A 13901-nucleotide genomic window follows, 5' to 3' on the forward strand; every position below is an offset into this window, starting at 1 on the left:
AACTTGAAGTCCAGTCTTACTGAGATCTTTACATCTCACACACCAATCTGAGGAGAGGGTATGTGTTATTTGGTGGCCCACAGTGCAAGGCAAATATGATTTTTTACTAACAAGTTGCTTTCCAGCTTGGCACCATCATTGTTAATCCAAGGGTTTCACTTCCACATTTAAACAGAGATAAAGAAATTGCTATATTGTGTTAGTGTCGGTCTTCATTCAGACTGTTCCTCTGAAAACAGCCTACAGCCTTTGAGATGCAAAATGTATCACTTTAATGTAGTTGAGGTCCCCACTCCCTGAATTGCTAAATCTATTTAGCAGATTCTTCTTAGAATAATCTGTCCCTAGACTTGAAGAAGCTCAGTGATTTTAAGTGTTTTAAGCTAACGATAATGGTTAGTACCAAGAACAGATGTACCTGGCTGTGGTGTGATCTATTCTCTTAGGCTGTTATGAGCTGCGTATTCATACTGACTTGGCATTTTATATCTATTTTCAAGGTGTAATGGCTGGATGGGGTGTAGTCTGTGTTTCTCCCTGATGTGTGATGTGTCATCATATGTGTATTTTTGCAAACAGTGGTGGCTGTGCCAACAGTAGTGTGTGTGTGTATGAATGAATTTTCCCATGTTGATGGCTGCACCAGGTATTGTCCATTTGTACTTCCCCAACACATGATGATTGCATTCAGGGGGTACTGTGTGGGTGTGTGCAAACATGCACATTTGTATATATTTCCCAGCATGAGGCTTGTGTTACACTGTCAGCAGGCAGAATTGAATCTGGGACCTCTGGAGCTTAGTGCATGAGCCTCTACTGCATGAGCTAAAAGCCAACTGGCTCTTAGCTAAGACTATAGAACAAACTCATTTAACTCTCACTGCTTGCATCCGAAGAAGTGGGTATTCACCCACGAAAGCTCATGCTGCAAAACTTCTGTTAGTCTATAAGGTGCCACAGGATTCTTTGCTGCTTCTAACTCTCTCTAAGTGGTCTCAGTGACACTAGATGGGACAGAGCACCACACCCAGAAAGTACGTGGGTTACACTTGCACAGCTGGGCTATAATGTGTGTGTGGGGGGTGATGAAGTGGGAATGTTCTTAATGTTTTCTCTGAGTGCTGTGTGGATGCCTCAGTTTCCTCAATGCATTTCTCGAGTGTCTAGGGGTGTGTGATTGTTGCAGAGCCCTATGGGGCGAGTGTGATGCTGTCTGCACAGAGAATGGCTGACACCCTGTCTCCTGGCAATTGATGGCCTGGGCCCCTCCCCTGCAAAGGTGCCAACTGAAGACGTTGGAGAACAAAGAGATCAGGTGACCTCCTGGCTCAGGAAAGAGACAAAGGCAGAGGAGGGACTGAGGAGGTTGCAATTTGGAGCTGGCTGGGGAAATGGAGGGGGGCCAGATAGGCCCCCCTGGCCCCAAGATGGACCTGACTCAGGGGGTCCTGTTATCTGTACCTGCAAGACCTGTCTTGGACTGTGTTCCTGTCATCTAAATAAACCTTCCATTTTACTGGCTGGCTGAGAGTCATGGTGAATTGCAGGAAGCCGGGGGTGCAGGGCCTTGTCTCCCACAAACTCTGTGACAGGCGGCATATGTTCCATAGTGTACAGGGACTGCATCAAGTACTCTGTGAGTGTACTTTCTCCAGTGGGGAGGCTGCTTGAGACATTGTGTATGTGTGATGGTTACACTGGTTGTGCTGCCAGTGAAAGACATTTCACTATAGTGTACTACTTTTAAATAAAGTGCACTGGAATAAAACTTTTTGGTCATATACAGAAATGGTGCTTTATGTGCCATGGACAGAATTAGGTGAAATTTCCACTGAGAATGCCTTTTGATCACACCACAGACTAGGTGCTGTTATTCCTAAACACCTGCTCCTGTCAGTCTCTGAAGGGGATACATTATTTGGGATATGTTGCACAGGATTTCAGCTATACTTTTGTTTAAGGTCTCCATCCTGCAAAACATGAGAAATCTGCCCCTACTTACATGAGCTGAACCACTGTCTTCAATGGGACTGCTAGTGAAAGTAAGATTTGCAGGACTGCTCTCTCACAAAGTAAACAGAACTGTGATTGGTCCATGCTATCATACTGCAATATTAGTTATGTTGATTGAATACGAACACTCAATCTTTAAACAACTCCCAAAAGCACAATTGCTACCTGGCAAGAATCCTAAAGGCAGATGCTCAATGCATACCACACAGGGCCCCATCAGAGCCTCTATCCATCCTGATTAAATGAATGGAACTTATATAAGGAAGATCCAACAAAGTTAAAGCCCAAGACTATTTAGACAACTAAAATATGGCCAAGCTGGGTGGCATCGGAAATCAAGACAAGACACTAGGTACCCAACAGAGACAAGTAAATCATTATCTTGATCTGGGAAGAGTAACTGAAAGTGTCAGTGCAGTTCAGATCAAAACACTGTGGGCCGCCACCACCACATAAGTCTACCTACATGGGTTGAGAGGTACACAACCTTTGCACCCAGCAGGCAATTTACCATGCGTTCTCCCAGTCATCACAAACCCAACTATCTATGTTTCTAATAATCGAATCCCCCATTACTATTACTTTTCTCTTCCAAATAACTTGGGTCCCCTACCCATGAGGGGTATCCTCAGTGCAAGAGGATACCATGACGTCATCTAGAAGGAAGATCCCAACTATGCGATTGTTACACTTCATTCCAGCTTGATGGTCTCCATCCTCAAGACTTTCTTCCTCCTGAACAGCACAGAGGCTGTCAGACTGAGGGTGGGTCCCCTTTATTATGTCCCTGAAAGTCTCCTCTATGTAACTCCTTGTCTTCCCTAGTTCCTTCGGTTCAGCCATTCTGGTCTCAAGAGCCTGTACTCGGTCTCTGAGGGCCATGAGTTGCTTGCACTGAAAAGCACACATATGCCATCTGCCCACAAAGCAAGTAATCGTACATGCTGCATTGAGTGCAATAAACTGTATAGACCCCACTCTGCTGCTGGACTTCTGCCTGTATTCTTTTTACTATTGAGGGTTTTTTTGTTTGTTTTGTTTTTGGAGGGAGATGGGGTGTTTATTGGCATAAGTTTAGCACATGCTTGCTAGGCATATCTGGCTCTCACACTCCCTCACGAAACTCCCATTTGCTGCTCCTGTTCGTTAATATATCTGGTCACTTAGGAGCTGTCTTTTTAAACCCTGCTCTCCCTGAGTTAACCCCACCCCCTTGTCAAGGAATCCTAAAAGGATTAGGGATCAAATGATAGCAGACTAGAGCCTAGTTAGGCTGCTCTTAGCTTACCTCACAGGCTATCACAATAGCAGATTCTTCACCATAATGAAATATGCAAAACTAGAGCAGACACTTACCAAATCAGCGACCACAATCTAGAGGTGAAAACTTACAGGTACAAACCACAGTCTGAAATCAGAGATGAGAGACTGTTCAGCTACTGAGACAAAGGAGAGATGGACACAAAAGGAGACTTTCTACTCCAAAGTCCCTAATGGGAGGAAGTGTGAGAAAGATATTTCTTCCAATTATCAGGAACCATAAAAGAAGTTCTCATCAGAAAGCAACGAGGCAAAACAGTGCCCAAGCCTGGGAGACAGGAGAGAGATGGCAAAGGTGGCATTATGCTCCCAGATCAGGAATGAGCACTAATGATAAAGGGACACAAGGAATCAAACCCCAAGCACAGTGTGTTACTACCCTGGATCATACTATCCTCCACAGAAATATGGAGGGTGGGTGGGGTGGCTGACTGACTTTCTTTTACTTTGGCAGCACCTGTATAGCTTGTCATGCCAATAAATCCTCTCGGAATGGAAATGAATTGAACTGAAACGGAGGGAGGCAGAGGGGGAATTAAAAAAATAAAAAAAAGGTGATGTAGCCAGAGTGAGGGACAGGGAAGATGATCTTATTCCTTTACACAAACAATAATTGCCTCTGTAATCAGAAAGGAAATGAGAAGAAGACAAAAACCTATTTTTACTTGATGCTGTGATGAAAATATTAATTACCTTCTAGTAACAATTTTTCCTTTCGTAGCAATCTTTTTAAACTGGCCACAGATATTAATTATAATTTGCTTGTCAAACCTACACTTCTGAAATACTTTGTACAGTATTATGAAAAAAGCATTAAAAATAACCTCAGCCTGTGCCTTCGGGTCTAACACATGAGCAGTCTGATTGAAGGCAGCAGGCCTACTCATGGAAAGGCTATGGGATCAGGCCCCGTATTAGCAGTAAAAGCTGCCCTTCTTTCTTCAGTCCTATTATTGCTAAAAGATATAAAAATCCCAACAATCTCATATTTTCATTATAAGATTTGGCAACTTTTTCATATTTATTTAGACTGCAAGATATAATTTGAATGTGTGGTCTGTTTCTCCCTCCCTCTCTAGGAAAAAGAATAAGTTATTTGTACTCTGAATAAGTATTTGTTATTAGTGGATCAGACATGGATAAGGTATATTATTACAATCATGTTTGTTAGGTATGATTTATATTGTTTGAATGCATATGATCTTATGCTGTCTTTAATTTTATTATACTTTGGGGGGGTTGTTTGGTTTTATGCATTTAGTCATAGTGGTTTGTGTTTTGAACTTTGACAAAAATTAATACAAAGGAAATTAAAAAAAGAAAAAGAAAATATTTTCAAAATGATGTGGAAATCAAATCTATCCCTCAGTAATTTGATTTGTAGGAAATGGAAAGCAAAGCATTACAAACAGAATGCCTTGAAGTGCATCATAATTACTTACATGTGCAAATACATTGTCTAGGTTTAAGCACATAGTTAATAACAATAGCAATAATAATTCTATGCCCTTATACCATTTCATCCAAGGATCTCATGGCTCTATGCAAACATTCATTAATTAAGCCTCACCATTACATGATGAGCTACTTGTAAGCATTATCCTCCTTTGCCAGATGGAGAAACTGAGGTGCACCACGCCAAAGGTCAGGGACATACTAAGAGTTAGTGTGTCAGAACAGGGAACGGAAGTCAGGGGGCTGGGGGAATTCCAAGTCCAAATGTGCCAGAGCTGCAGAAAGCTGGAGCTGAATCTGACCTTCCCAGCATTTGGGGTCACTGCAGTGATAGGCCAAGCTGAGCAGTTTTGATCTGTGCTTTCCCAAAGTTTGGGGGTTGAGATGGGACTTAATTCAGAACCATGGCTAGTCCTAAGTAGAACTGGACAAATTTTTTGCTTCAAAACTCAAAGGCTGGTGAAACATGCCTGGTCCGGGATTTCATTATCAATGGGAATATTTCTTAGATCAGGTTTATAGAGGATCACAAACCTTACAAGCAAATCTGGTTCCAGTGTCAAATGAATATGGCAAAAAGTTATAGATTTGCATCAAAACTAGTGAAATTCAGTGGCTTCAACTTGAAAAAAAAAGAAAAGAAAACTTTGGTGGTTTCAACTGAGTTTTAGTTTGGGCTTTTAGGTTTGTCTGAACCTGAAACTCACAGCAAACCCAAGGAGGTGTGAATAAAAACCAAGGAGGTTGTGCACAATTCCCTCTAGTGTGAAAATGCTGAGATTTACACAGCTCCAGTGCTGACTTCCTGTCCTCTGCTCTGACTGCTAAGCTATATTCCCCCACTTCCAGAGCCAAGAGTTGAACCCCAAAGTCTTGGCTTCTTGACTCTTTGCTACCCACTAGCTGACACTCCCCTCCATAACTATCTTTAATACATACTTACCTGCTTCACTAGATGACCGTGATCCAAGATTGCCAAGTTATCTTTGCTCTCTCATTTAGCCTGCAATAAAGTTTATGCTCTCAAGTCCTGCCTACTGAAGTGATAATAAGTGTACTAGTAAAATTACCTGCCCAATTTGACATGCAATTTGACAGTTCTCGGTGCATAGACACCACCATGTCATATTTAAAATTTAGCCCAAAGATTTTTGAACCATGTAGTTGAAGTAAAAACATTTCTCTGTGTATTTTGCTTACCTGTTATGTTTTATATGAATGGAAACACTGGATATTATTTACTGGCCTGGCAGACAGAAAAAGCTATGCTTCAAACATCACTCCAAGGTGTCACACACATCAACACACTAATAATGTTTCAGGACTCCCTAAAGTAATCTCTAACTGTGCTTATGGGCTCTGCGGTCACCCTGACAAACTGGGACTATGTTGGCAATCTCAGGATAGGTGTTCAGTATCAATCCTACTCAGGAGGAAATGCTATCATGCTGCAAGTACAATTAATGCTGCAATTCTGGGACCACACACAATCAAGAGATTTCAAGAAACAACAGCACTTTCTGCATAAGGCCATCACAGTCAGAACCTGTCCGATGTACAATTCTACACCATGGAATTACTGGGCCACAATCATCCCTGGTGTAACTTCATTGCAATCAAAGGATTTTACTCAATAGATGATTTTGTCCCATTGACATTTTTTTTTTCATTTAAAATCTCTAAAGCTCCTCTTTCCCACCATCCCAAAGGAAGTACAAACTGCACTCAGAAATGACTCCAGAGACAGATGGGCAGTTGTTCCTCGAAATCATGACCACATTCTTATAGTGCAGAGTTCAACAATCTGCTCCATTCATTCCCCTTAGTGAACTGAGAAACAATATAGATGTTAGGTCAAGCTTGACAGCTGCTGGCATGTCCTCTGCCTTTCCACAGGCCTTCAAATGCTAGCAGGCAGTAGCTGAAGTCCACAGAATATCTTGAACTATGGACTCTACCAAAGAAGGGAAAGAGAAATTGTGGTAACTCAGAAACTGCTTTAAAGTTCTGCCAAGAACATCAGAAACGTTCACAAATTTTAAAATTTAACTTAGAATGGTGGAGGGGGGGGGCAGGGGCAAGTGGAGAGTAAAAGATTCTGAAATTCAATCTTGAAAAAATAAAATAACCCACCAGCTCAAAATAGAAACAAATATTTGCATAGGGCCTAAAAAAAAATATGGCTATCTTGTCTTCTGAATCAACAGTAGAAAAAGAAAAAAGAAAGAAAGAGTCTTAATAAGGAAGCTTTTTTAAAAAAATGTCATAGAATCATAGAAGATTAGGGTTGGAAGAGACCTCAGGAGGTCATCTAATCATCATGCAACTGCTAAGCACCATTAGAAAAAGTGAGACCAGGGAGCAACCAGTCTTTACCGCATTTAAAAAGGTGATGTGATGAGGCTGAGTAACTTCACACCAGCACAAAAAGGGTTAAAGAGCATCCATGGGCTCAGCTAGCCCTGCCCCGCTATACCTGCAGCCAATGTCGGGCCTGAAGGGGGAAGAAAACCAGAGAACCTGGCTCACTTCAGGGCTGACTGGTGACGAGGCAGGAGACAGCTCTAGGAGGCTGACGGGAGCTCTAGGAGCATCACTAGGAGGCTGCCAGCCAGGCCAGCCACCAGGGAGAAGCACCGAGTCCCTGAATGAGAGAGACTGCAGAGGAGACCAAGGAACACCCAGCGGTGAGTGAACTGTGTGACTGAACCACAGAGACATTATGGAGTTAAGACCCTGCAATATTACATCTGCTCCCACCAAGAGGGAGGGCTGGGGCTGGATGCCACAAAAAGTCCACTGGGGGTGTCACTCGAGTCGAGCCACTACAAACTGTTTGGACTACAGAGGCCATGCCCCAAACTGAAGAAACAGAGGTAGGAAGTAGCCCAGGGCAGCGAACTTAGATTCTCTGCAGTTGTTGCTTCACACAGGGCCCTGGGATCGGACCTGGAGGAGGAGGAGGGGGGCCTGGATTCCCTTACTATTCCTTTTTAAGGAGTGAGGCACTTCTGCCAGGGAAACAAGCTGCCAGATGTCAGGTGTGCCAATCACTAGGCCGCCCAGCCTTTTGAGCACCCTATTACAGGCCACAAACTTGCTAGTGAAAGTCATTTCATTTTGAGCTTTCTTAGGGGTCTCTATAAACAACAGAGAATGAGAAAAAAAGAAACAAAAATGTCGGTACTTTTCATTGCCCATTTCTTTATGAAAATCAATAAAAAAAATTAACCGCACATAGAACTGAAAACTACTAGACATCATCCTGTCCTTTCAGGTATGTTCCATGCACAAGGTCCCAATGGCTATCATCCTCCAGAGCATGTTTTGAAAACCATCTAACTAGTATATGACTGCCCAGGCATTTTCCAGGATTCCTTCTGAGGATGTATATTACAGTCCGTGGTAACTAAATCAGGCCTGCTTGCTGAGCTCTGCCCAGCTCCATGATTTGGAACATCACAGAGGCCCCAATATGGCACATCACTTACGCATGTGTTTAACTTTAAGCATGTGCTCAGGTGATTTCCTGAATCAGAACCAGGATTGGCTTTACTGTTATCTTCCAACGTATCTTTGCATTTTAAGTTTTGTTCAACACTTTTACCATTAGCCTTCCTTTCATTTAGGAATTAAATTTCCTTACTTGTGTTACATATACTACTGTAGATATTTCAAAGTGAAGGAGTGCTACAGACCTAATTTACTTTTTCCCCATTTAAGCTGTTTATTTTCTGCCCTTCATTCACCTTGGAAAGAGGAACTAGATTAGCCAGTTTCTCCTTCCAGGCCTCACACACAAGCACCATATGGCATTTATATTTATGTGTGTTTTGTAAATCCCTTTGCCCTTAAAAAACCTCCCACACAAAACATGTATTTTGGCCCTAAACTGCACGACATTTGCTCCAATTCTGACCCCATTCATATCAAAGGCAAAACTTCAATTGACTTCAGTAGGAACAGAAGCAGATCCGGTGTCCCTTTAATCCTTCAGAAGTTGGAGTGGGGCTTAGGGAGAAATGTTAAAATGTGACTCTCAGTTTCATCCATGTAACCTCATTAAAGTCAGTGAAATTGCACAGGTATAAGAGGGGAGAATTTGGCTCAAAACACATTACCACACAACTGCTGCTGGAAAAAGGCTGTGAAGATTCACTGGCTTGAAAGAGTTAAACAATACCACTAATAGGAGCCCTGTAAGTGGGACAGTTTTGAATGGGGCAAATGAAATGATTGCAGCTCGTGTTGGCATTGGCTTAGTTAAGGTTATGTCAGCATTTCCCTTAATAAACTCTCTTCTGGGGGGTTAATAATCATCCTTTCATGTTGCACCAAGCTGAAAACTGGCAAGTAGGCTGAGAATGGAGATACGATTTGATTATTTTTCTACAAAAATATATTTCCACTGGATCAGCCATAAGAAACCAACCAAAAATGTAGAGCTAGTGCAATTTCAGAGGCTTTTTGTGCCAGCCAATTCTGAATTACAGTAATATTTCGCTCTTTGTATTTATAAATTTACATATTTTATATTGGCAATAAAGACATTATGCAATCAAAATTATCTGAAAAATAAAGAAAACAGATGACCGCTGATAGATCACAGTTTATAAAGGAAAAGAACAGAGGAGCACATTAAATTTACCATAAACGAGGGGCTTCAGACTACGACAGCAATTGCTAATATAATTCATTTGTCATATAAATTATGTCTATGGGGACGTCCCATAAAATTAATTAGGGCAGAGACAGAGAAAAAACAAATCAAAAACTTCTAAGAACTCCAGCAAATAAGAGGTTTTAGAACCAGCAGCGTCCACAAGATCAGTCAAAAGTTCCTCCTCCTTGTCTTGTTCCCGTGAGGCTAACATTGAGAAATATCTCAGGCTCATCAACATGACATAAATTATATTGGTTGTCAGGAAGGTACACAGCAATTTTGAAATTTCAAATTTTGCAAGCAGCACAGTCTTTCAAGTGGATTACATTATAAACTGAATGGAAGAATTTCAGAAATGCAATTCATGAATACACTAGGTGTTAATTTTGTGGAAGTGGTTGGTATGAGCAAAGAGACAGCAGCAAAATAAAGCACATGTTGTATTCATCACACAACATGGAACAAAAAAACCCCTAAAACCCAACAATTTTAAAAATTAATCAATGGTGTAATTCCACTGAAGTCAAAACCACTGAACTTTGCCTATCCACAGACTTTAATGGAGTTAAAACATGACTGAGTTTGCCCCATGTATGTATCCCATACCACACTGGCTTATTTTAGTGACAAAACATGTTCTTACTATTTTTTACTCCTGTCAACACAGCAAGCATAGTCAGCAGCTGCCACGTGACACACCCACAGAAGTTAACCGATAGGCCAAATGTTAGTCTGAACAGCAGGGCACAGGTTTTTGAAAGGAAAGTGCTTAGGAGAAAAATGGTGAAAGAATTGTTTGGGAATTGATTTGCTCAGAGACTCCCTGACATTAATAAGAGTTGTGCAGTTAAAACTTGACTCGGCACTTAAGAAAATCGAGAGGTTAGTTTTTAGAAATGTGACCATCAAAAACTCTAGTTCTGGACATCCCCGAACTTCAGTGGGCCTTATCACTCCTACCAGATCTAATCCTACCCACCCATCTGTGAACATCTGTGAAATCTGGATCTGAAGTATGTGGGATAGCCCATGTTAGAGTGCAGGCTATGAAGTCCTTCTGTCATAAAATATTTGTGATGGCAAACTTCATAAATAAATAGTGCACTTTTCAATGCATTTGAGTGTCTTGCCTCAATCTTAGGGAGGCTTTGGAGGACAATAACCATATTAACTTGATTTTTCGGTCTGAAAAGCTCAGGATAGCCCAATCACTGTGCAGCTTCACTCTCATTGCCACATTGTTTCCCAATAGATTAGATATCCCACCAAAGATACATATGGGATGGCTGCACAACACTGGACAATGTTTCAGACTCACAGGAAATATTCATCTCTCAAGCACAAAGCAATATGGATAAATATAAATACCATGGGCCAAATTATGCCCTTTCTCACGTCCTCCTATAAACCTCAGCAGAGCTGTACAGCATGTAAGCATGGACACAATTTGGTTCTATATATCAAGTTACCCATAATTTCTAGCACTATTGCTCTTTGGGGGACCCACATATAGGAACATATATAGTAAAAGGTGTAAGCGCAAAAAAGGCCGAGTTAGCAATCTCTTAACTCAAATTTGATTAGCTTTGTAGTTTTAGCTCAGAGCTTTAATGTAATTTAAATGCACTGTAGCTGTCTGCATTACATACATACCACACTGGGTAACTGGGTGTGTGCATGATGGTCTGAGAACAGGATATTGTTTTAATTTAACTTTGAATTGATATGGTGAATTCTAGTGCACCAGAAACTGAAGCACCGATAGCACTAGTTGGAACTGGGCATTGTGCAGGCTGACACTATGCAAGATTCCATCACTCAGCTCTGCCAATGCACCTCAGTCCTGACCTGCAGCCTCCTCTGCTATTCAGTCCCGGGCTATTCACGCAGTTCATAGAACCATAGATTATCAGGATTGGAAGGGACCTCAGGAGGTCATCTAGTCCAACCCCCTGCTCAAAGCAGGACCAATCCCCAGACAGATTTTTGCTCCAGATCCCTAAATGGCCCCCTCAAGGAGGGAACTCGCAACCCTGGGTTTTGCAGGCCAATGCTCAAACCACTGAGTTAATGCATCTAATCAATCCTGTTCTGCAGCACCCTTTGCTATTTCAGTCCTGTACTTGCCACACAGGTCTGCCAACAAAACTCAGTTTGTTCTACAACTCCCCATGCTATTTCACAAATGGGCTTTCACTGAGACATGACTGACAATCATGCCAAATTGCGTGCATTGGAGATGTGAAGCAGATATACAATAGACTAGTCAAAGGACTAGACTCAGACCAGAAAACTCTATTCCCTTCTGCCTTAACCTAAATATGAACCCAGGTTTTTTCAGGCAAAAGGCTACTGAATTAGCCTGTGTACCTGATGCATAGGTACAGACAGATTCTGTAGGTACACAGATGTCAGGCATTCAACCGTTCCAACTGGATACGGTTAGGAATGTATTGCCAACGGCTTTTCTGGTGTGAATCAACAGGTGGCTTGGCACCAAGATGACTATTTCCTTGTGGTTTTCACCTCTGGTTTCAGGACAGAAAATGAGATGATACCTTTTCAATGCTGAATTTCAAGCCGGCTATATGGAAAGCAATTCCAGCCAATTCTCTCTCTCTCGCAACGTAGAGGAAAAGTGCCAGCCACTGCTGCTCTTGCCATCAATCCACAATGCAGGTGTTGGGAAAATGCAAAGAAAAGTGGGGGAAAAAGAAGAAACAATAAAATACACAAATTGAGTTTTGCATACATTACAATCAGAACATATAATTACCACTTCTACAGAAAATAGCATAAAAAGGTAAAAGCACCAGAAAGAAAACAAAAATAAAAAAGTTGCTAGTCTGACAATCAAAGGTTTTCCTGAAACTGACAATTAGAGGGATAATTTCAAAACAATTTATGCACGAACAACAAAAACAACAACAACAAAAAAAAAGAACCCAGACTTTATTTAATAGGATAGGATACTTTTTTAAAAACACAGTATCTTGAGAAGTATACAGTAAACTTAAAGGGACACCTGTTAAAAGAACACACCTATTACAAGAATAGATTTTGCAGTCACCAAACCAAAGTATACACAGAAACATTATACCTCCACCCCCGCAAGAATGTGTGTGTGTGCACGCGCGCGCATGTATGTGTGTGTTTTCTCAGAAAAAAAGAGTCACAGTAGTTGAAAACAGGCTGGTACAAGAAGTTAACCTGTTCTGAAGGCCATGAATTAAACCCTTCAATCTGAAGCCTCTTGAAATTTGGGAAGAATTTGGATTCAGATCCAAACTTTAACAGACTGAACTATATAGAATTCCAGCTCCAACCCCCCTTTGTGTTTTGGAGAAGTCTGGATCTGAACTTTATAGCTTGCTCTCTGTCTCTGCCACCTCTCTTTGTGCATGTCTTGTTTTCATAAGCCAAACACTAGTGACATCTATCTACCTCTTCTATGACATGGATGAGACTTTTTAAAAGTTCTCAGCATTACTCTGCTCCAATTGAAGTCTGTGGTAAAACTCCCATTGACTTTAATGGGAACAGAATTTGGCTAATGCTGAGTACTTTTGAAAATCTCACCCCATACTTCTATTTGATTACAACAATCTCCCAGGAACTGGTGTCTGTTACAGAGTGATACATGTAATGCAAAGCTAAGTTGCAAAATGAGCTTTTTGGAACCAAGGGAAAATATTTTATTTCAGAGATATTTTGGAAGAGATGATCGCCAGAGTGCAGCGTACTCCAAAAAAGAAATCAGGACTAGAAAAAGACTAATCTAAAATGTTTCCTCTGGTAGATTTGAATGTCCATTTATATCACAGAATTCTGTAGTTGGACCCTTTTGAGCAATGATTAGGAAAGAAAAGTCAGCTAAACCATGCCTTTCAGATCAAGGCTTTGAAAACGAAGCATGTCTCTCCTCTGTGGTGACAAAACGTAGTAGTAACGTGTACAAAATCAATATGGCCACCAGCCAACATAATGGGCCCTTATTCTTTAGTCCACAAATTGGGATCATAAAGAGCAGTGAGAAACTTTCCTTGACTGGCAATTATGGAAAATATGATCCTTTAGGAAGCTCCACACACTAGTGTACCTACAGAACATAGCCCTGCATGATTAGGTCATACAAAGCATCTGCACTAATAGTGATTGAGGAGCCAAGTCAGGGAAGGTAGAATGGACTGGCTGGCAGGTTCTATTCCTGGCTCTGACACTGACCTGCAGCTTGCCCTGGGGCAAAGTCATTTCACCCCCTCTGTGCCTCTATTTCCCAGCCTGCCCTCTTGTTTATTTAGACTGTAAGTTCTCCAGGGCGGGGACTGTCTCTCACTATGTGTTTGTACATTGCCCAACACACAGTGGCCCTGATCTTGGTTGGGGCCTTTAGGCATTACAATAATACAAATAATAACAATACCAGTATCTTTTCTCAGACAGCAGCCAA

General features: G+C 41.5%; 1 protein-coding gene across 36 annotated transcripts in view; it reads right to left on the reverse strand.

Annotated features, from left to right (window-relative positions):
- The window catches only part of ZBTB20 (zinc finger and BTB domain containing 20), a 646879-nt gene that overhangs the window by 213625 nt on the left and 419353 nt on the right, over nucleotides 1-13901 (reverse strand). For all 36 annotated transcript variants that reach the window (XM_039497079.1, XM_039497067.1, XM_039497069.1 and 33 more), the window contains one exon: nucleotides 12010-12102. The gene's annotated coding sequence lies outside the window, so the exon portion shown is untranslated. The remainder of the gene's footprint in view (nucleotides 1-12009; nucleotides 12103-13901) is intronic.

Source organism: Mauremys reevesii, linkage group 1 (assembly GCF_016161935.1).
Source record: "Mauremys reevesii isolate NIE-2019 linkage group 1, ASM1616193v1, whole genome shotgun sequence".
Classification (NCBI taxonomy): Eukaryota; Metazoa; Chordata; order Testudines; family Geoemydidae; genus Mauremys; species Mauremys reevesii.